The following is a 25,420-nucleotide window of genomic DNA, read 5'->3' on the forward strand; positions in this document are numbered from 1 at the left end:
TGAAACCTCAGCATCAACGAAAAACAGCCATGGATCACACTGTAAACAAATTTCCTTTCATGTGCTGAGGTGGTGGTGCTACGCTTGCCCATGTTCTAGGGGTTTTGTTGAGTTTGGCTCACTTTGCTCAACTTTCAGTTCAGGGTTATTGATCTGAGGAAATTTGCTTATTGAAAAAAACGAATTGCTTTTATGTTGAGATAAGAGAAATAAAACATAAGCAAAACAAAAGCTGATGTAAAATTATAGAAGATGGTTTCTTTTCGGGGGAGAATAACAAGAAATTCCATGAAGTATTTTGTTCTTAGCTACTACCCCTTGGAGCTGGGAATTACAGAAACCACCATCTTTTGGACAGTTTTGTAACCTGGTCCCAGATTCCTGTTTCCTGTGATCAGAGACATTTGTGAGATCCCCCAAACAAGCAGCTGAGTTTTTATGAGGGAGAGAGAGACAACAGTACACCAAGCACTACTCTTTGGTGGGGAAGCACTCTGAAGACCCAACTACCATACCTGTCAGCCATAGCCAAGATGATCTGTCCCTGAATGTTGAGCTTATTTTCCCTTCTGGGCTCAGAGAATCTAGGCAGGTCTCTTTCCCCTGATCCTCATCAGGAGAAATGAACTGACCACCACTCTACCATAAGGGACAAAAACCCTTGTGAAGAGACACATAAAACCATCTGAACACTCACACAACTCACCCAGGGTGGCAGTGGCAGAGTTCCTGCCTGCCTTTCACAGCTCAGCAGAGGACACCACCTCTCTCCCTTCATCTCTGCCTTCAGCAGTGGGGAAGGTAAAGTCAGCCCTGGGTGAAATTCCTTTCTGCAGTCAGGATTAGCACTAGTGGCTGGCAGCTGCGGGACCCTGCAGGTTATACTGTGGAAGCCCTGTAGGGACCAAAATCCACCAGCACAGCTTTCTGACACATTCAACTAAGCCTCTGCTGACCCTTCTGGCCCTGCTCAAAGTTCAGAGCATTTGGATTCTTGGGAGACAGAAAATCAATCCCAGCAGCCTCATTTGAGACCATTTAAGTGTCTGTACTGTCACACACCTCTATTTTTTGATACACCTGTGAAGAATGTTTGTTTCCCTCTGCATCCAGCTTTTCAGCAATCACTAAGAAGCTCTATTCTGTGCACAGTGAACACTGAGAAATGACATATGGTTACTTTATATTTAATAGGACTCTCATTTGTTTAGCAATGAAATGTATTGTCAATAAGTTTAATGATGCTATTAATAATGCCTGTATTCACAACAATGCATAGTCCATAAAACATTAGTGGGTAAATTTACTGTGCCAATTTATTAACACATTAGACCAAACCAAAATCATTCTGAATGTGCACATATTGGAGTAGCTTTGAAAATCTGACTATCCCTGATTGTAAGCAAGGAAATCGCTGTTGAACTTGTGAAGTGTTTTTTTTAAATTCATATTCAAATGACTATGAAATTATGAAGCTCTTTCTTAACTGATGATCATCCCTCTAATCTACTAATTATTCCAATTCCACAATAGACAGAGTACTTTATAGTCATTTCTAAATTGCTTTCATGTTCAATTACTTATAATTATACAAACAAGTCTAAAATTGATGATCCGTGCATACAATTATAGATTCTGCAACTCAGCATAAGCAAATAAAGGAAACTACCCTTATTATGACAACACAGTTTCTAATAGTCAGGCACTGCAAATTTAATTGCAGTAAAGGGTGGATGGTATTATTATGTAATTAGTAACAAAATTGTTATTTCAGGATAATTAAATGATCATGTGGGCACTGGAGCTCAGTCTTAGAGCAATCTTCTGAGTTTAAGGTGAAGGAGCCCTACCAGATTCAAAAGCTGAGTATATTAAGTTGAACAGTGTTTTCTTCTGTAAATATAGTTAAAAATATCATGACAAAATTATGCACAAAACAGTACTGATAAAGTGATTACTTCTGGCCTCTGCACTACACATCATAAGTTTCAGATTCCTTCCTCTTAGTTTCCTCTTCCATTTTACCACACTAACAGAGTATGTGGTTTGTTCTTTGGAACTTTGTTACTACAAGCCTGGCCTTTCTCAGAAATAGAAAGGTCACTTATAAGGGAGACAACCACCTCAAATTTGTGAAAAACAAGAAGGGACCTAAACCATGACTAGTGAAAGCACAGAACAGGTACTGCAGAAGGCACATGCAGATGATACAAGAAGGATAAGTTGCAGACTGCAATGAGCAGACAAATCCAAGTTCAATACAACCACTCATAGGCATCTTCACACTGACTGTTTCTCTTAAGAGAGTTTATTTTTCAGGATATAAACTGAGCTATCAGGCCATGACTTGCAGTAAAGAAAACATTCAAAATAGAAAAGCTTAACAATTGTGACTTGACTTGGTGTGAGTAGTCCACAAATTTAATATCTGTTTATATGGCATCTTTTCATATTTACATTTTAATTTGCACATCTTTAAGTCAATAACAAGGCTCATTTGCTTTAATGGTCCAGGATTAGGGCTCATGGACAAGATAAATTGATCTGATCAAATTTTATTTTCTAGATCATTAAAGCATTAGGAAACTAAATGAACTTTTATTTTCCTACATTATCAAGCCTTCTGATGAGAAATAAAACTTTTTAAAACTTGAGTCAAATTGCTGACTACACCCTCTTACTATAGGGAAAGGCACACTTCTATTTTAATAAAACAGAAAGGTAGCAGAAATTGGATTCTCATTGACACTAATTCATTTCTTAATGGAAAAAATATGTCTCTTTGTAGCTATTCATGACTGCCATGCGAGTAGTTCTTTAATATGAAGAGTATCTAGTCACAAAATTTGTTTAATTTTTAATTCTTTGTTTTTTTCCTGTATTATTTCTTAACCCATAGTTAAGGCATGAATTATTGTAGAACAGGGATAGATGTTTTTAAATCAGTGAAAGTGAGTTTCCCCCTGCCTTCAGAAACCCTTAGAAGGCTGATAGGCCTTAAAAAGTGGAGAGCTGTGCTGGAGGAAAACAAACACTGGACAGTGGTGACCCAAGGAGATACGGTTTGAAAATGGAGATCTCATTTAATAGTTGGACTAGTACAATGTCTTTCTACTGCCTAAGAATGCATACATCTTTCTCCTCCTCCCTCTCTCCAATGGCAGCTCACTTGTGCTGCTTCCCTTGCGCAGGTCATTGAGCTGGAAAAAAATTAGTGTTACAATCACAAAAATTAATAACTTACAAATAGCCAAGGAATCACATATGAAGAGGGCAGGGCTTTCTGTCTTAGAGCTGGAAATAAGAAAGGTTGTGAATGCTTCTTGGGTGGGAAAGAATCAATAGGTTAGCTCTGCTGCACCACAAGATATCCCCTGCTGCATGACAGTGTGCCTCATTTTATTTGAAAAATAAAAAAAACCCAAGCAAGCAAGCAAACCAACCAACATCCCCCCAAATTCATAAAGTAACTAACCAACCTATCAACAAACAACCCCCCCACAAAACAAAACAACAAAAGAACAGATTTGCTGTGACACAAGCTGCCTTATGAGAAAGCCTGAAAAAATTAGAACTTAAAAACTGTCAAGACAGCGAGCAATCCCTCTTGCATGCAATGCCTTACCTGACCACGAGATGGAACTGAAGTTTAAAAATTAAACTAAAGTCTGACCAGAGCGGAACTGTGCGACTGTGCAGTCACCGCTAATGCCATCTAATTGACAAGTGAGGATTATTATCAGCATGGGGATTTCTTAGCTCCTTGCTCTCTGCTCGGCAGCTTGGGATGCAATCAGTACAAAGTAAATATTGTGCTGACATGTCACAGTGGGATTTCATTTGGGGTAGAATAAAACACAACCTTTGATTCTCGCCTTGAATTCTCAACCAATATAGCACCACAAGCTGCAATCGGTTGTTTTTCCCTCTCCCAGCTCCAGGGGATGATTATTCCTGAAATAATTAATTGGTGGACAAGAAAAGCAAGGATCTCCTTATTCCTGAATTCTTTAAATTGTGCACTAGAAATGTCAAACTAGTTAGAACTAATTAGTCAACAAGTTGCCATGCGCACAACTGGAATTGAACACAATGAAGATTATTGCCATGCAAAACCCCACAGAGCTGCGGATGCTGATGCACCCTCAGCAAACAGAAAGGATCTGCAGGGGAAACAGGTTTCCCCTCTTTTGTATCCTTGTTGTGAAAGATAAAAGCTTAATGTTAGAGCAGAAATTGCCCACAGTGCTGTGGGTAGTTCTTTCAGAAACACTAAGATTTTCTTCTTAGATGAAGAACTAAGGATTCCACAATCTAAATAGTTCCCTCTCAGACAGGAAAGAGGTGATAGGGCACATACTGAACACGTAGGAAAACTGAGACATAGAAGGGTTAATCTAATGCACTAAGGTGGTTTTCCAAGATCTAAAGATCTGTCTAAAATCACACACCCTGAAAGTGGCTCCTTGGTGTCAGGTTTGCACTTGCACATGCCCTAATTCCATGGTGGGAGCCTGGTCCGTGATGGGCGCCTACCACACTTTTTAATGCCAGCAGAAAAGATAAAGAACAAAGAAGAGAAGACTTCAAGGCCTTTCCTAGGCATTGACCTACACTTGAAGCACCTGGTGATTACAAGTACTGATATGGTATTTTGAATCTGAAAATAAACCCAAAACAAACAAACAACAATAAAAAAAATACCTCTCTTTTTTTACTGTAATATCCTTCATATTCAGCTCAGAAGCGAGGCTGAATCATATTCATTATATGCAGTGAAGACTGAAGCTATCAGACCAGAAAACATGGGCATAAACAGGCTGAGGTATGAAAAGTATTAAACTGCCTTAGGCTGTTTACAGAGTGTTCAAACAGAACAACACTGTAACTGCAAGTTTTTGCACATGGAGGACCACATACTAATTCATTATGTGCCTGAGCCCAAACTACTTTTCAGAGGTATCCTTCTAAGTATCCCATTGATGTGTTCTCATATTTACCTTCCTGCTAGCCATCACTGAGATGTACAAAAACTAGGATGCATGAACAAAAATGTGGACTCAGTAATGGAGAAATAGGTCTGAAATAGGGAATTTCTTGAGGATATGGCAAATCCTCTTCTAGCAAAGGAATGCAGGGAACAAAGTGGAAACTCTCCCTGCACAATTCCTAAAGGTTGTCTTTCACAGGTACATGTTTACAATCACCTTCTAAGACCAATATTATTTTGGATCACAATGTGTAAATGTACAAGGCTGGACACAACCCAGAGCAGGGACCCATAAGAAGCTTGTTGCTCACACTTTAAAAACTTTGTACACAAGAAACTGGTTACGTTTATCAAAACTATGACCAAAATTGCAATATTCTTTGGAAACCATGCAGAGAATTGTTTTCCTCATTGTAGGTGAAACTGAGTGGAACAATGATCAGATAAAGTTGCTTTTGGACCCACATAATTTTTCCTCTCAGAACTGCTGAGTTGTTCTAAACACTTCTCTATGCTGGCATGTGATAAAGATGCTAACATAAAGTTGGTAAATAATTTCTTCGCATAATTTCATTCCTGTTCTAACTGGAAATAAACATAATGAGTAAATAGCTGGCAAGTCATAAAGGTGGACATCCCTTTTGGATGTTAAACACTCAGTCTGCGTTTTTTCCCTAATAAATATGGGCTGAGATAGCTACTAGCAGAAGAAACAGAGCATATCCAGAATGCTCTGGAATAATTTTAGTTCCTGAGGGTAGAGAGGGAATTTATGCAACCACCAATCAAGTATGCAAGCCATAAGTAGTTCTAAGTAAGAAACAGAGGTCCCAACACTGGAAAACAGATATCAAACCCTCTAGCTTAGACACACACATGCACTCAGAGAGCAAAGGGTGCTCATTTTTACTGGTGAGATATGACAACAGCTCCCTGGTTACTTTCATTACAGACAGGTCTTGTCTCAATGTTGAGGATCACTTTTGAACTCAGAACTGGTCCTGGATCCTCCTTCAGCAGCTCCTGCTGCCTCACCTCCAGCCAGGGATGCTGATTCCTCTGCAAACTTTTGGCAAACACCAACCTACTGCTGCCCATGTGCAGAGCTACACTCAAATTGCTTGCAAGCTTATTTGTCTCGTGTCCTGCCATATGGGAAGAAGGACACCATAGCACTGCCACCAACTGAAGTTCTTGCTAAAGGAATTTTTTGGCTGCTATATGATATTAAAACACTAATGCATGCTCCCTTTCCTGAGAGAAAAATTACTGTAGAAGCTCACAGCTGCATCATTCGATTAAAATCCTGCTTCCTGTGACAATGCAGGCTCTCCTTTGCTATTTAAAGCAAAATACATGTTTTTGCATATAGGTGCAGATAATCACACAGACTGAAACACACATCAGTCATACTTCACAGTAACCATCTCACTTGACGTGTCTGAATCAGCCATCACTCACAGTGGGGAAAAAAAAGGTGCCATCTTTCCCCCCCACCCCAGACCCTAACTGAATGCCTAATTAATGCATTTCAATCACTGGAAAACATAACTATGCCTTGACAGAGGGCTTTAAGTCTGAAGGTGTCTCAGGTAATAAAATACAAAGCTCTGAAATGTTCCATTGTGAGCAAGTACCTGAAAGCCCGAGCCTGAATCATCTGAACCTCAAGCGAGCAAAATAGACCACAAGCTGTTTCCTTCTTCCATTTTTTTTCTTTTAACCAAAATACCAATCTTCAAATCCTGGCTAAAGCTTTGAATCTTCTGTAACTCATTTTCCTATTCATTATGCAGGAACTAAGAGTTGATCATCATTATAGCTGTTCTAATTGTAACTTACAATCTTTAATCTCTGAGCCCTTCAAAAGATGTTTGATGTACTGCATTTAAGAACCAGGTGCTGAAACAGACAACAGGAGAGGCGGAGGGGCAGGGGGAGATGGGGGCGGAGGAGAGAAAGGAAGAAGAAGAAGATAAATTTAACCTTTTTTAACCAGAAGATGAATCTGAAAATCAGGACTATGAAAATCATGCTGGATTTGATCTACAAGTTTTACAGAGAATCAAAATCATCAGAATTCTCTTTGCGTTCAGTTTATCTCCCTGTCAGGTCACCCGCAACAGTGATACTTTTATGGATGAAAAAGAGATGTTAAATGCAGCTGCCGTTACTGAACTGAAAGTCTAGGGAAAAAAGCACATGAGGTTTTCATTAAGGCAAGCCAGACATATGCTCAATCTGTAATTGTTAGCATGAAGACTTTTGTGAATTTTTATAAGTAGTTAATGAGAAAAGTTGAATTTCCTAAATACAGTAGTCCAGGTTTTACAAACAAAATAAAAGTATAGAAGCTTTTCAGAACTAAAAGGTTTTGTCTATCTTCAAAGCTAACATGACATCTAATTTGATGGCAACAAGCCTGAGCTAGAAGGCTCCTATTCAGCTGTGAGTGTCTTCAAATTTCAAAAATTTTCAAATGCAGTTTCTTACTGAATCTAGGAACACATCTTTAATTTCACAGGAGAGATCATTGGAAAAAAAAACCAAAAAACCCTCAAAGCAAGAAAATACTTAAAAGAAAAATACTTAATGCAAAGTGTTATAGTTTAGAAATGGTATTCTTCAATTTAGTGTTCCTGCTGGAGTTGCTCCAAATCATGTCCTGCTCCCTCTCTCCTTCCCCTCCCACTTCCCTGTGGTGGGCTGGAGAAGAGAACTGGAGGTACAAAAGGTAAAGATCACGGATTGAGATAAAAGCTGGAATTTACTGGGAACAGGGAAAAGAAAATGAACAATAAGAGCAAAAAATTTTAATAACAAAAGTGTATGAGAGAGGAATGATTCACCTGCAGAGAGCATTTACTGTGAGCCTGACAAGACCCAACTGCTCCCACTGCCGTTCTACCTCTACATCCTGAGTCCTTCCCCCATCCCTGGAAAATAAACTGATAGAATATTCAGAGTCCTAGCCATGCCCCCTTCTGGCTACTGGAAAATATAAGCCTGTCCTGGTCAGAAACAGTACACAAAGTTAATCTCATCAAGATGTACTGTATACTGTTAAATATTCAAATTGAAGTGCTATGTAGTGTAAACTCAGGCTCCTTTTATTTATCATAATCCCATAGAAATATTTATTGTAATTCAGTAACAGGACAGTGTGGCTTGATGTGAGCTCTCACTGATTACATATGAGTACTTAAGAAATGCATATACGGCAAGTCTTGACAATTTAGACCTGTCTTTCCATTTCTTTCAAAGTATAACAAATATAGAGCACTCATTAGATATAGATGTCATAGTTCAGACAGCTTAGTCTGCTCCTTGTCCCTGGAGCTTCGATTTCAGTCCTTGTGTCAGGGAGGGTTCATTTTTTATTTTTTGTTTTGTGAAGGTATCTGACACTAGAGACAGAATTTGTACCGGGGAGATTCAATGCTGAATCTGTCCATTTTTGATGGACTGTTTTACCTGGTTTTATTTCCCAGTAAAAAACCCAACACTATGAATTGCTGTACACTGCATTCAAAATAAAATAAACCTGTCCTCAAATCCAGTATTAAATATTAGCAACCTAATCATCAAGAATACTCACTTGGTCACGTGGAGTTTCTGGTTCATTTCGGTTGGTTAAGAATACAACCTAATTGATGCAGTTATTTATCCCCTTCTCCCATAAAATAGGTCACATTCTGTGAAAGCAGCAGAATTGTGGTGGTATGAAATTGCAAGGCGGGAAAATCTGGCTTTATGTGGGAGTAATGAGGAATAGAGAACTCGCATACAAAGGCTTGCGGTACATACTGTCCACCTGTTTTGTGAACTTCAGTTGTCAACCCACTGTTCAATGGGGATGAAATAAAAGGAGCCCCTGAACCAGGGGAATTCTGAGTAGTCACTGATTTTCCTTGCTTCTTGACATAAGGGCTTGTTTACTTAATTTTTGTAAGATGTGAGTGACATCTGCCACACAGCGAGGAAAGATTTATGGAATCAGATTTTGAATGCAAACAATGTGATTTAATGTCAAGATTTCATCTAATGCAGGTTCTTTTATCATGGAGAGATACATGGATTAATGCTGAGGAATGCACCTAGTTTTAAATGAAAACAGCATGGAATGATGGCCTAAGCAAATAACATTCATTAGCAATTGAGGGATTTAAAAGAGATTTTCATAGAGAAGAAAAAACCCACCAGGGAATTCTCATATAAAGCCCTTAAAACCCAACACATATATCTGAAAAGCTTCACTAGTGTGGGATGAGCAGATTATTCAGTTATCCTCCTTCTCTGGATGTGAGAGATGGTATGAAAGGTACTCCATGAGCACAGGCTGAAGAGAGCACTACATCTGACACTGTAGCATTATTTATACAGAGGGACCTCCAAAATGGGCCTCAGTGTGATGATGGAGCCCTGTGACACTGCAGGCAGGGGGATGGTGTGGATGGAAGAGTTAAAATGAAGATAAACACAACAGATCACAGAAGTGCCTCCCAAGTACTCTAAAAAAAATCCTCCTCAAACCCAGAAGGCTGAAGTGAGGCAAAAGAGGGCAAAAGCATGACGTGGGAGAAATATTAGACGCAATAAAGAAAAGGAAAGACAGAAGAAGATGCGTAGTAAAATCAGGAAAGTGAGGGATTATTTGCTTCTGCATAGAATAAAAAAGGAGCTCAAGCCACACTATGCAGGGATTAGCTGCCCTTTGTAATACATTAGAACTACAAAAGCATTGGAGATCTTCCTTAGTTGTTTTACTGGAGACAAAAAACATAGTAATTATTAGCCTTTAAAGGTACAGCAGGGTGCTGGTGCCTGGAGAGTCTTTCTGACAAGTGCTGCAGAGGTGCTCTATAACACTGCCCCTGCACGCAGGTGTTCACAGTACAACTGTAAAGCTCAGACAACACACAGATACACAAAGTGATTGCAGATAATGTGCCCAAAAAACATCATAAATTCCATGCCAAGAAGAGACCCTGTTCCTTCAATGCACACACGTGGGCGCACACATGCCCACCCCCAAAGGCCTGATAATCAGCAAGATTTTTGAGGGCGCCAAGCAAAAGCTAAATTTGAGAGAGAAATCTGAAGGAGAGCACTAATAGTTTTGCAAAACATTCCTTAGCACAAAGAAGAGAGGAGAAAGTAGGGAGACGTTTGATAGAAGACAGGAGAGATGAGAGAGGAAGTCTGGCTGCAGATGACAGTTAAGGGAAGCACAGTTGCAAAAGCAGTCAGGAAGGGAGGGTGAAAATTCCAAGCGTTTCCCCCAGGTTTGCCTACTTTTCTCTGGTGGGTGCTGACTTCCCTTCTGTCTCCTCGTTCCTCTCCATTTCACTTCCTTCCATTACCTACCTTTCCTTGCTTCTTCAAAGCAGGAGAGCTGACTACTAAATCTAAGCAGCTCTGCTCCAAACGAAACACATCAAAACCATCTCCATTAGCACCATCACATTCTTCACTCCGCTTATCCACTCCTCTCAGCATCCATATTACCATTTAACTTGGATACTCCTTGGGTTATTCTGTGTTGCAAGTCCTGACCATACTTAAGACCACATTTCCATGGCTTTTGGACTCATGTAGTAAGTATGGCTAATAGCACATGTTCTGAGAGAGGTCAGTGGTTTAATAGAACATAAAACATAGCTCCAAAAATAATAAATAACTTGCTGAGCAGAATGGATCCAAAGAGTGCAATGCAGCATTGGAAACCTCATCTAGAAAAAAAACAGCTTTGTTTGTTACAAGAAAGAAGTGTGGATGGTCAAGACAGTATTTTAAGGGATGAAGGTGGAGTAGCAAAGATGGAAGAGAAGACAAAATAGAATTTTATTGGTGCAAAAATTAAAAGGCCCATAAGAAGAAATACTTACTCTAGGGTAAACTTCATCATGACATAGACAAAGAAATTAATAATTAAATTCTTTCTGTGCATGTCTGCAAAAACAGATTTTCTGGGACAAATTTATTTTTAATAGCTGAATTTTTCTATTTTCTCTTCTCTTTCAGGAGGAGACAATCTTTCAGTACACTAAATCATATGAAAATTTGCAGGTTTGCTCCCTATTTCCAGACTGGGGAGAAAAGAACAGAGGAGAAAGAGCTAATCAGAGGCTTGAGCAGAGACAGACAAGTTTAAGTAATTTTAAACTTATGACATAAAACCATGGTGACCTGTCAGGGTACTTGTTATGATGAGTGCCTGGCAGGCTTCCCAGGCCCACAAGAGGCCATTACATCTGTCAGAGGCCAACTTAAGCCTTTAAATATTTTTAAAAAGATTTTTACTTTTTGCCAACACTGTAGAATTCTGTATGACAATTGCAATTCTATCTGAACTGAACTCTACTACTAAACACACTTAAAATAACTACAACAAAACACCAAGTAGAGGAAAAAATCTGATTCAATTAACCAGAAAAAGCAGTGGATACTCTGTCATCTGAGCCACTTCAATGATTATTGTGTCATGGAAGGAAAGCAGGATGGACAAGTGAATTTTTCTTCATTGAAGAAAAATAACTGGTCAGAGTTCTGCAATTGTTCCTGCTTAAAACTAGACACTGTACTTCAGCTTTTTCTGTAAACTGGAATTTCTAAACACCTGTAATGTTTAAAGATGAAAAAGCCAATCCTAATGACTGTGTGTAAGCTCAAAACATAAGTTTATGCCCATACCCAGTGCGTCCCAACCCTCCTGTAAGGCTGATCACCATGCAGGGCATGGCAGGGGAGAAAACTAAACAGGCTTTGAATGCCATGCATGGGAGGTAAAAATAGCAGCCTTTCACACTTTAGAATATGACTGATTTTACACACTTCCAGCTGTCATCAGTAGCCATTCTGCCATACAGGCTTCCTAAGAAAGCAAGTAAGATCCAATCATTACATTTTTCAGCTTTGGAATTTAATTTTTTGCACACACAATACACTTGATAGTCTTGTTAGACATTAAACTGAGAAATTACATGGTTAGAAAGGCATTATTTTAACAGGAAAATTTATAAGATGCTATCATTTGCAAGGTGATGGTGTGCTCTGAACCATAGAAGTATGGGCAATGTGTAGTTATGAGGTTTTTTATTAGTTTTAACTATGTCTTTGTATTTCTTGCCTTGACTTTAATTTTCTACTCACTATTTACTCTCCATTACTACTTCAATTCTGGTTTTCACATCATCCTTATTTATAAATATAAATATACACTTATCTAAATCACTCATGTACTCAGTTGCTGCAGAAATGCTAGCCGTATCCTACCCCTCTTCCCTCTATATATGGATGAAAAGCCCCAAACCACCATGGAAACAGGCTGTTTACCACAATTTAGTAGCAGTTTCAATAGGACATTAAAACTCAGAACCAGGAAGAATCAACTTTTAACTTCAGGAAATCCTTCATTAGAGCACCTCAGAAAACAGCCCAAGTCTGTGTTCCTGTTTCCCAGAGAGGCTTTTGATTTCCAGAGCTGGGACACCATTAACTTTTCCACAGGCTACATTCACTCAAAAATTATTAATGATTTTGATAAAAACATTTTCCATTGTTAACACAGGAGAAAGTTCCATGGCTTTCAACACATTTTGAAGATACTGTACAGGCTATAAACATTTTCTTTTTAGAAAGAAACACATCTATTTTATTTGTCAAGGCTGAGTGCAAGCCCTACTTTTATTTAACCAGGTATCTTCAAATTTGCACCGTATTTGCAGTAAGTTACAGAACAGAATGGTTGCAGACCCCATGACTGATGAAGAGTGGGCATGATAAGGAGGATGAAGGGAAACCCCAGATACTACAGGTATCATACGAATTACACTTCTGACTGAAAAATAGCATCAAGTGGGAGGAAACCTCAGAAACACTACCAGTGTTTTTGAGGGCTAGGAGGCCACAGAAGTCTAATAATTATGCTTTCTGTGAAAGTATTACCTTCTAAGCTGTTTAGGTACGCACAGACTTCTCATTCATGTTTTTCTTTGGTTGACACAAGACTTGACAGCCAAATATATGTTGAATTAATCTAACTCTCAGTAAATGGATACCTACATTTATAGAAGTTGCCTGAGATTGCCAGGCAAACATGCTGAGGGTAAGCAGCTGAGGGACAATCAGTATGAGAGATACTTGCACACAGTGGAAGAAGGAGCAGCTTCTCTGATAGGAGGCTACAGCAAGGTGGTGTTCCCTTCAAAGACTATGAGAAGAATACATCTTTGATTACACATGCTGAAGTGCTTTGTGCACCTCCTTACACCTGTCAATGTTGGCCACAGCCCTGCACTAAATTAGATGGAGAGTAAGAGTGTGCTGGAGATGAAATAAGGTATTTAGAATATGTATCTGGGAATCCATCACTCAGAAGGAAATTCTCATAATTCTGCAAAAGCCACTGTCATGCAGAATGCTAGTTTTGATGTCCCACAGTTGCTCTTGTTCCTTGTGATGGCATCAGAGCCAACAGTGCTAGCGAAGTATTAAACCCTGTGCTGATGGTCTTAAATAGGCCCATATTATTAAGTGCTGAAAAGTTCTGATAAGATAAGAGAAAGCTCCTGCTGTATTTACAGCTTTGAGATAACTGCTAAGCCTGCATCACCTGACAGCAAACATACTAACCAGAGTGAGAAAATCTCCATACCTCGGCAGTTTTGAGAGGAATTTGAAAGGCTTCAAAATACAAAGAAAACAGATCAGTATTATTGCAGAAGGATTATTGCATTCCTTTACCAGATAAGGCTTGATTATTTGATGAAACCATTCAGAAAAGGACAGTTTGAAAAAAACAGATGTGTACAAGATCACATGCTGTACAGACAATGGTGAAGTGATTAAGCAGTGGGGAAGCAAATTCTTGAAAGATTCAGCTCTTTAGGCCAGATGAGCATCAAGCAGTTTATTTCAGCCCACCCACTCCTCTTGGTGCAAGAGCATTATGCAAGAACGAAGGAGGAGTGTGCGCACAAGGCATGAGAGGGAAAGCATGGATGTGGGTGTGTGCATGCAAGAGATTTGCTAGTTCTTCCTAGTTTTACTTAGGTGTGAAGTTACACAAAAATAGTTTTTTTTCTCTTGACATGTTCACACATTTGCACTCTAGCTCAAAGCTTGAAAGAAAAGAGAAGAAATTAAGTACTTGGAGAACTTCAGCAAACAGTGGTTGGTTGAGAGCCTGGACTTCTCCCCATATGGCAAACAGGAAAGGAACTTTGCACTACCAGCCATGGCACAGAGGCCATGCAGAATGTGGGTATGGGGAGTGAAATGTAACAAATGCAACATCTGGTGCAGCTCATAACTGCCTAGGGTGTCATGATAAAATATCCAACACGTATGCACAAGTACAGTGTGTGCTATATGCACCAAATCCTTCACAAGTAAACATCCATCCAGCTTGTGACCACACCTTAACCCAAAATTTAAATTTCTTTTATGACCGAAATATGAGTAAATGTTCCCAGGAGAAAAGGAGAGTTGTTGTCCATGTTTACTTAGTTTGGCTTCTCTGGTAAAACTACCAGTGAGAGTGACAATTCAAATACAGAAATGTGAGGAGCAAACATATGTGTGTTGAAAAGGACCATAAATTGACTTTTGAGTGTGGCCTTGTGCCACACTGACAAATGACAACTACCCTTCTCAATAACCACTAGAACTACTGAGTCAGGGGAGAGAGACCCTTAAACTACAGCACCATCAGCAATTTGGTCTCTGCAATTTGCTTGTCTTCTCTGGTTCTGCTATACCCATAGTTTCTTGAGTTTTACAGTGGTCTAATTTCCCTCCTTGGCTCTATGAGAAATGTGTGTCTTGGGAGAAAAAAAAAATACACAAACCTATGCCCTTTTTTTTTTTTTTAGGATGTGGTACGTTGTACATATCTTCTAACTTTACTCTGCAAGTTTATTGCCTCTCTGTGGTATTGCTTTTTCAAGGCTATGTGCAAGATTCAGAAAGACTGCAGTCTTAACTGAACCTGAAATATAACCTCACAATTATTTCACTAACCTCCCTCTTACAGCAAGCAAGCTATTAGCTGGCAACCTGTATCCTTAGGCCTCTGGTGGCTCCTTTTCTTCACACACTCTTGCAAAGATGATATGAAAAAACCCAAATCAAAGTCCTTTTGCAGTGGACCCCTGCAACCTGGTGTTACTGCCTGTCATAGGTTAATACTGCTCAGCTGGACAAAAAAAAAAAAAAAAGAGGAAAAATTTAGACTCATGTGGAATACCTTGTGCAACAGGAAATGCAGATTTTCTATCCCAAATTTAATATAACTGCATTGAGATGAGCAGACTGAGAATTTCCCTATCCAACTGATATAATCTGTATGAAGTCACCTGGAACATGATATGATATTCATTATGGTCTGGAAACCAGAGTGAAAGCACCTATTAATTAAATTGTATAAAGTACTAAACTGTTTTATTTTTTTTTTTAAATAGGAAGAATGATAAAGTAACATTTCAAATGAACTTTTAGCAGATAGAAACAGTAGGAAATAACAGCACATGATCTGTCTTGGACAAAGAGCACACTATATTTCGCAATAACACTACTGAACTGCAATTCATACTGTTCCACTTCAATGGCATCATTAGATACCTATCGAGGAAATAAAAGAATAAGCAGATCACCCAGCAGCCACAGCACTCGCTTAGCTAAGCTTTAAGCATATTATATGAAAGATATAATAAAACAAGAACTTTGCTGCATCTCATTTTCAGGTGCCAAGAAGCTCCTGATACAGAGCAGATGGAAAGAGACACCTAAGTTGGGGCTGTGATTTCTGCCTAGCAGCATAACACATGCACAATGCACTAGCAAGTCCAGACTCCTATTACATAGTTTTCCTAAAAAACTTGACTGAGAGTGAACTCCATCTGCAAAGATCCACATTCACACTGAGACCTGTTATTGCATCACAACTTTTATATTTTGCACATACAAACTCATCACAACTCTTTTACATCCCTTTGACTGTACCCTGTGACAGTCCCTCTCATTTAGCATCATCACTTTGTTTTGAAAGCTTTGAAGGTGCTAGCCAAAATTATAAATCCTTGGTATTCAACTTTCTGACAGCAGTGATCATTCAGGTACTTAATTAATGCGGTCCTTCCCTCTCATTTTCCTTTTTACTTTAAAGGCACAATCTTGTTAATTACTGACATCCTTTGTGTGGGCAAGAGGACCAGGCTGTCTCTTAGTACTTCCTAATAATTCTTTGCCTGATGTAAGGGGAAGTAAATACCACTGAGATGGATAGGAGTAGATGCATTGGAAGCCCCTGAGCAACAGCTGATTACTTTAAATGCAAGCAAAGGGCTGAATTCATTCCCTCTGAGCCCAGAGGAACAGCTGGGATCAATCTGAGCCACTGAGTAGCTTGGAGCACGTCACTGCTCACTCATTTCCCATATTGTGTAACACATGGATTAACCTCCTGGTTAACCTAAATCAACACCCTGGTCATGGGAGAGGATCCCAAAGTGGCCAGAAGTGCCCCATCTTCTTGGGAAACAGTGTTCAAAGTGTGAGTGGGAAGGTGCAGAACAGGTACGGTGAAGGAAAACAGTCTCACTGATCTTAAGTATTTATCCATTCTCTCTAGCATCCTGCTAACTAGGCTCCCTAGGCTATGATCAAGAATGGGAAAATCCTAAGGAGGAAGGACAGCTAAAAAGGAGAGTTGTATTTCAGGCAGTTTTGGACAATACCATAAACCCTATTTAGACCACTAAGATTCATGTCACTTTCTCTAATGATCAGACCCCTATTTCAACAGACTAGTCTTGAAATGTGGTTCATTATAGCAAGTTTGACAAGTCTGAGATGTTTATGCAACATTCTTCAAAGCAGATGACTACAGATTTCAGAATCAATTGGTTATAGCTTTCTTTACTTAGTTTTGCCTGCCATTCTTGACAAGTGTAAGAAGTCATACTGTTAAAATTTCTATCTCTATATTGTTATTAATATCCATCTCTCATGCCATACCAAGTTTTGCTTAAAAAGATGCATCAGCTTGTTCTGAAAATGGGCAGCTTCTTTACAGAAAGCCCAGGGTTCTAATTACAAAGACCAGAATAGGAAAGGACTGAAACAAAATCAAATATTTCATCCATTATTGCATAAGCAGTCTTTGTCCTTAAAACCTTTTCATCAGGATATAAAACATTTCATGTTCTTATAATAACATTTCTTAATAAAACAACTGCAAAACATTTGATATTTATTTGCAGTCTGATTCAATAGGTCAGTGAAACCGCTTTCCATTGTTCCCCTTGTCTATTCAACCTCCAGCAAAATGCCCTCATTACACATGGTGAACTAGAGCTGATGAAATGTAGATCCCAGTTCACTCCACAGTCACAATCAAAGCTCAAATCCCCAGCTCAGGCTAACATCCGCAGCAGCGCCTAAATGGGAAGAAATGCCAGAATTCAAAGAGAAACTATTAGTTAAATACAGTACAGTGAAGTTTTGCCAGAGGGATGAAAATTCATCCTCAGACTTTACAAGTTTTTGCATTTGAAAGGAAATGCATCGCTAAAATTTTCTTTCAGAAGACACAAAAAATTGCTTGTTTTTAATTTTAAACATGCCTATTGGTAACATAGCTTGTAAATACGTCTTTCTGAATAAGTTTTTGAGCAATAGGTTCCTATATTGATAAAGGAGATGAGAAGACTGTGGTCCTGAAAGCTTTCCTGTTTCTTCCAACTGTTTCTATTCAACTAATAAAAATATTTTCTCTCTGTGAAAATACCATCTTGCTTATAGTCAAAATAGAGTGTTGATTTTATGCTTTCTACCATTTGACTGTAGCAAATTCCTATTTCAATTGTTGTGTTAAAGAAATAGATGTACTCCTAAGAAACCAGGTATCTGGGTTGTTAACTGTGCATGATGTAACACTGTACAATGCAAAAAAACACAGAAACTCTGTAAATTACACAGTTTCACTGAAAGAAACAATTATGCCTATGACTGAGGCGTCAGTTAAGCCTTAGGCTTCTATCAGTACTGGAAACCATCACTGAAATGTTATGGTACAAAAAAAAACTTGTATCCTTATCATGGCTTTATCATGGCTATTAGTACTAAACCACAGTAATAACTTGAAAAATAATGTATCTGGCATTCATTTCCCTAGATGAAGAAACTGTCACACCATCCCTGATTACAGCACTTCGAGCCACAGCTGCCTTTAGGAGCAAATCCAGAAAATGACAGATCCATAAGTACTGCACCACTCAGCATGCCAGAGATCAGTTGCTGCTAGTGACAGATCATACAGTGGCCACAGCTCTGTCAGTCCGAAGTCCTGCCAAAACTAATGTCATTGCTAAGCCAAAAAGGTTAAGAAAACAAGATAACTGAACATATTGTGAGCCTCTGCAAAATATTTTATGGCAATACAGATGAATCAAACTTCATTGCCAAGAGGAACATTGTTACAGCACTTGTTTTTCCCCCCTTTTCAGTAAGACTGAACATTAAAGCAAAAAATATTTAATGTTATCTATTGTTATAGTAAAACAGTGTCCAGGTAATGATGACTTCTGTAATGAAAAAAGTAAAAAGTAATGACATGGGACATTAGGAATACTGATGTGAGTATCAAACTTTAATGGTCTGAAGAATAAATTAAAAAGAGCTAAATTAATAGAAGATATGTTAACAATGTTCTGTTAAGAATCTCTATAGAGACTCACCAGGGATGAGCTAGAGTAAATTGTTACACTATTAACCTTTATGAAAAATGTGCCCAAATAGGCCTGCAAGAAACCTGGAGTAAGAAAAGTGCCATTTTATTTTCCAGTAAGATCCTTAGTGCAGTAGCATCTTCTCTCCAATGGTATTTGACATAATTCGTTTCCCAGAACGATCAAGGAGAAAAACAGTTCATCCTGACAAATCCAACACAAATCCTGACACAAATAAAATCTTAAGTACTTTTGCTGGTGTCAAGCTGAGTCATTCTGCTATGAACAAAATCAACCAGGATTTGAGAAAATTAAAACACCTCTAACTATATAACAACAACAAAGCAGAAATTTCATTTCCAGAACTTTTTTTCCTAAAAATATGAGCAGTGCATGGCCAAAACCTCTTCTACAACTCTACTAACTACAAAAACTTACTGAGTTCTTGAATGGAACAGTTAGTTTTGAACATAAAATGTGTTTTGACAAACTTATTTTCCTCCTCTGTCTGAATAGCACTACACTAATTCTAGCATTCTAATACTAAACAAAGCTATCTTTAGCAAGGAAGAGACAACTAGAGAGAATGCTTTCTGTATGAATGTATACTACATTCACATCTTCAACAGGGGCCAAACTGGTTCCCTCTGCATGTTAACAGATGCAGGACAACCAGAATGTTTCCATACAGAAAAAGAGACAAAGACACAGAGCACACTGCACATAAAGAGCATTTAAACAGAGCAAAACTCTTCAGGATCTAGAGAAATGAGTGATGACTAAAATCCTCATTAGCTTGCAGAAAGTGAGTAGGAAATGACTGTTCACTGCTTCTTCTAATAGAAATAAAATGAAATCAATAGGATCAGCATGTGGCAGGATAAAAACAGCAAAAGGAGGCTTTTTTTTATGCAACACATAGCTCAGCAGTGAAACTACGTGCTGTTGGAAGACATGTTAAAAATCCTACCAGCTTCATAAAGCATTCAGGCAAATAAATGCAAGAGGTGGGGGAAAAAAGGTGTCTATCAGGGGCTAATAAACATGGAGAAGCTTATTTGGCTCACATAGACCATAAGCTACAGATCTCCAGAGACCACTGTAGTGCACTGGGGAAGTATTATTCTATACTTACGTCATTGTGTTCTTTCCTAGGCATCAGCTATATCAGGTGGTGTTAAAAACTAGGCTAAATGGACTTTGTAGCAGAATTAATTTCATTAAGCTTATAAAATACAACCAATTCAAAATGCTGATGTGAATCTCAACTGCTCTCTAATTAGTTCCCATTCACAGACTGCCTGACATGAGAAGGAGGTTATAAAATACAACAAATTCCAGTAAACTAATAAAAAATACTAAAAGCTAAGAATACTTAGTATGCATTCATTTGCAATTAAAGTATGTAGACAATTATATATTGTGTATTTCCAGTTTAGGAAAGTAACACTGGCTTCTAGTACAAATGTTTTATCATGTTGTAAATCAGGATGTGTTGAATGTTCATGCATGCCCTAAGAATGCATGCTCCTCCTGGAAAATAACTAGCAAGTACAAATGAAACAGAAAACAAAATGGAACGATCTATGTAAAGGATTTCTGCTGGCTGATTAAAAAAATCTATTTTAATCACAATTTCAAATCCATCAACTATCGCTGTAAATATATTCCTTCAGCTTAGAAGCTATTTGCAAGAAATATAAATTCAAGAACTTCATCAGACTGTCAAAAATAATACAACGTTCTTAGGTACTTATCAATTATAGACAAAAAAACACAAGTTGTCAGCACATTTTCAACAGCAACAGTTATTGGAGCTTTTAAAAGATAAATCAGCAGAATCAGCTGGTTTTACCAGTTGCCTGAGTAAATGATGTTTATTTGATATACTCTGTATGTGTTTCCTCCTCCATGTCCTTCCCAGTAACTTAAAAATCTGGTCGCCGAAGCTGCCACTGGTTAACAATCCTGGTGGCAGTAGTGATTCAAGAGGGAAGGAAAAAATACTAGGATAATTTGTTTGGCTTCAGATTTTGATGGGCCTTGAGGTATCACCACGAGCAGCTCCTGTCATACTGGACAACACAGACCCTGTGGCTGAAGTTCATCTAACCTGACCAGACCTCTTCCCTTCCTGCAACATTGGTGAAGGGAAAAAAGCTTTGGCTCTAGCACAGACACACATTGAATGGGCTCTCCAGGGAAAGAGAACAGGCTTCCCTCCGCAGCCACCATTTGCAAGAAGTGCCTGGGTCTCTTCTCCAACCCTATAGGCATGGGACAGCCTTTGTTTGCTCTATTTAGCTCCCTTATCCTTATAAAGGTGAACAGCCCAGTGGGAACAATCCCTGAACTTCTAAATAAAGTCCAGAGGCTGTCTGGGAGAGCTTCTGTAGGCCTTAGTCATGAACACAAAAGAGAATTCCTTCAAGGACCATTTGGGTCAAATGCTCAGAAACAAGTCCTTTTCAAGCTACCTCTACAGACACAGCCACAGAAAGCACAAGATGTTAAGAGAACTGTGAGGAAAGATTCCACTCTATATTCCTCCTTCAACAGTGAAGACTTTAGTGACAGGAAGCAAGTCTATGAGAAACTTGACTTCACCATTTTTCTGCTGTGGAACCACATGGAATGATTATCACAGGATCCATTCTGCCCCTATTCCCTGCCCAGCTCAATTGCTATAATCTGCAGGGAAATACAGTACAAATTATAACCTACCGAAAAGAATAAAGAGGAGATAACAAGATGGAATATCTGCAAGGAAAAAAAGAGGCAAATATCTGTTCAGCTCTCTCTGATGCTCAGTAAGAGCCGAGAAACTAAATCTCACTTATGACCGCTACCCAGCTATTAGCTACTGAGACCCAGCACCCCACTGCAGACAGCAGTAAATTCCTCTCTGAAGAATATTTGTTGAAGAAAATAGGCAAACACATCTGCTAGATGAAGACTTGATCATGATAGACTACTGGTGTTTCCTTGCAGCGGTATGAGGCTGCTGCTCTGAAGGGACAGTATCGTAATGAGACTGACACTAGGAGTGTTTACGAAGAGTGTTACTCTGGGGAGCACACAAGGGATTGGTCTTGTATTTTCAGTCATTACCATTATTTTTCTCATAGTCTCATTAGCACCATTATTTAGAACAGCATCTGCACACAGTCACAAAAATAGAGTCAAGTGTGCTACTGTCTTTTCCCATGTGTGCTGTTAACTCCAATTTTTCAAACAAGCATTCCATGTGCGTGCGGCTCCACCAGCATGAAGAAATCTATTTTGGGACTGCTCTAATCACTGGGCACAAACAGGGAGGCAGTCAATGTCCTATGCTCTTGCAAGCCGCAACATTTGCGCAAAGCGGGAACAGCGCGAAACAAGCATAAATTCAGTACTAAAGATTTCTAACTCAAAAGAAAAAAAAAAAGAAAAAAAGTTATTCTTTCACTGTGGGAGTTTTTTCAAATCAGAGAGAGATGTGAGGAAGAAGGTTCAGAGTGGTGTTAGCCAGGTGTTAAGTAATACGGATGTGGAAAGGAGAAAGGGATATGTAAGTGCAATGAGCCATTTTCTTGAACACTAAGTCACAAAGCAACCAGAGAGAACATTAAAATATAGATGAATGGTTGCATTTTTTCAGTACCTTGGAGAAGCAAACGAAACATTTGGTCATAAGGAGCCCAGGAGACAACAGCTCTCCAAAAGCAATTTCTGTGTTCTCAGCCACTCTGCAAAGTGCAAAGACTACATTTTAATCTGGACAGGCCCACCTCCAAGCTATCAGGGAGATGTGCCAGTGTGCTTTGACCAGATCAAGAAACACATTTTGCAATAAATTACTGCAAAAAAAAAAAAGCACCTGATTGGTGGTGCCCTGATGAGTAGTTGCCCTCTTATGTTGATAGGCCATCAGTACTGTCCCATCCACTCCAGTGCAAGCATACGAATTTGAGGTCAGCACAGACCTTGTTTCCTCAAACTTCTCCTTTTTCTCTCATGACTGTCTGCCCAGCACTCCTGTATCATCTAGGAACAAAGCTGGGCTCTCCTTCAGTGATGCCTTTGCTTGAGCAACAGAAGGATTGTTCAGGAACTGGACTTAAAGTCAATTTCAACAGGCTACACACCACGGACTTGCATAATTTATGCTAGCTTTTATTTTCAATAGGGTGTTCATCAACTTTTCACATCAAGCTAATATAAAACCCTGGGTAAGTCTATTTGAATAAATCTATTTGAAATTAACTGTCTCCTATAATGGCAAAAATCAGAAGATGAGAACCAAAACTAGTAGCAGTAAACATATCTTCAGCATCTCCTCCATCTCTACATTTTCTACTGAAATGCCATCAGAAGAAAATGAAGTTTCCCAGGGTAGCATGATCCAAGTTTCCTGACTGTGTATCTGTCCATGCTGATCCTCTTGTACCTCCAAATAATGATTTCTGATGAGGTCTACAAAGCTTATGGAGGGAGGATGCTGGGGTGAGGGGGAGGAAATCACGCCTTGCTGGTAAATCAGTAACCACACATTTAATGAAGCAAGTTGTCAGACCTGCATAAATTGTGCCTGCTACTGAAACAGAAGTTCCTGAAAGGTGAGCTGCTCACCCCTGGAATCAGAAGGACTCCAGACCAAAGTTTCCCATGACTAGAGTGCCTCAGGAGATAACTAGCTAGCAAATAATGCCTACTCATGTCTGCACCTTGGCCATTATTGTTGCTTGGATTTACAGTTCAGGGCCATTCTAGCCAGTCACTTTTACTGTTGGCTAATGCAGAATACAGAACATGTAGTATTTTTTTTGTGCATGTATTCATAACCAAAAAGCATCAAGAAGGAACTTCTTTGTGGGTGTTTTGAAGAAAAAAGTGTCACTTGGAGAGCAAATGCTTCAGTTGTACCTTCAGCTTAGGCTGAATACAACTGCTCTGATCTAAACTAGTGATGCATCTGACCTTTTATCTTCAGCAGATCACAGTGCATCCAAGTTCACATCAAACACTAGCAACGCTTCTCATAGGATAAGAGAAATAATCAGATAATGTATATTTAAATATAAATGTGTCACAAAAGAAAATCCCAAATTACCTTCCCTGATTAGTACCGATAAACAACTTCTAGAGAGATTTCAACAGAAGAAGTAATTCTGTTGAAAAACTGTCTTAAGCTGACAATGAGGTGAATAAAAGATTCTCAATGAGCTGAACAAAGGTTGTTTTGTATTTGGAAGTTTTGAAATTGACCCCTCTTGTTATCCTGGGTTTGATATCAACTTAAGTAAAAAAAAAGGCAAGTGACAATTTTAATACTGCTTTAAAACTGCAGCTTGGTGTGCCATTTAGTCAACTGCATATGAACTTCAGGAGAAAAAAACAGTGTGGAAAAAAACAGTGGAATGTGTTGTAGTCACTGATTTTCCTAAAGTCACAGAAAAATATGAAATATGAAATTTGCCTGACATAAATGACACAGTTGAATTTCAGAACCCCTTACAGTCTTCTGATCAAGCAAGATCACTAGTAACTTCCAAGGTATAAGCAATAATTTCATATTCTCCCCTCCTTGAAGAAAGTAGGAAAATAAATAATCAAGCTGATTTTGAGTTTCAGCTGAGTAATGAATACAGTACAATACTGCACTATTCCATCATTCATTCATTCAGACACTTCAGGATTTCTCAGTGCTCTTAAGAACCACAGAAGCTAATCATCTTCCATTTGAAAATCAGAAATAATAGCAGCATCTCAACTTATGAACTAGGATTCATAATCTGTCTGAAACTTACTTCAGAACAAGTTGCTCTAGCCATTTATTCTTTAAATATTTTATTAACTTCTATGACATGCTTTCTCTGGCAGGGGAAAGCAGTTGGCTGGGCTAAAGAACTCAGAAGAAAATCTTAAGATCAGGTGTTTAAATGTCACTGGTATCATGTACCTAAAAAAAGCGTTCTCTTAAGAACACACAAGGATAAAAATCTGGCCCTACAGAAGTTAGTGGAAGAAACTTAGCCTTTGATTTCAGTATGTCTAGAAATTCGCCCAAAATTTGTGCATCGGTCTGGCACATTCAAGACGAACTGATTTGTTTGCTGAAGAAAGGGTGTGAATTAATTGCTCACCACAGACGAATGCTTTGAGGAGTGTGACTTCTCGCAGGACTCCCCCTGACTGCATTAGGTTTTATGGTAAGGGTCCTCTCCAAGTAAAGGTCACACACACAGATTTTCACAGGAATAAACAGAGACAGCTTAAAATAGTCCTACAAGACAGCAGTTTGCTTATAAGAATGGTACTTAACTGAAGTTTCATTACAGTGAATTATGGCTTGCAGGCACCTTGCCACTTAATAATATAGACCAAACAGTTTAGATGAAAATGCAGTAGATTTTCACCAGATTTTTGTATGCAAGACATGGAATCAAGACAGCTGAACAGGCGGAGATGCTGAAGAAATGATTACTTGAGATATCATTACTTGAGTGTATTGATGAAGTGGAAAATAGAGCATGAGGAAAAGATGCATGGGAGGCGTAATTACTATTTACAGTGTCTGACTTTAATGCTACACAATAGTAAGCACTCAGGTGGCTACAGTGAAAAGGCTCTCCTGAAACCATTGTGCACATACCCAATCCACAGACATCTGCAAGGTTCTACCTACACGTAACTGAATCCACAGATTGCCAGATCA

At 38.8% G+C, this 25,420-nt stretch overlaps 1 protein-coding gene across 6 annotated transcripts in view; it reads right to left on the reverse strand.

Annotated features, from left to right (window-relative positions):
- The window catches only part of PHACTR1 (phosphatase and actin regulator 1), a 297,287-nt gene that overhangs the window by 185,643 nt on the left and 86,224 nt on the right, over positions 1–25,420 (reverse strand). The window lies entirely within an intron of this gene.

The sequence above is a fragment of the Parus major genome, chromosome 2 (assembly GCF_001522545.3).
Source record: "Parus major isolate Abel chromosome 2, Parus_major1.1, whole genome shotgun sequence".
Lineage (NCBI taxonomy): Eukaryota > Metazoa > Chordata > Aves > Passeriformes > Paridae > Parus > Parus major.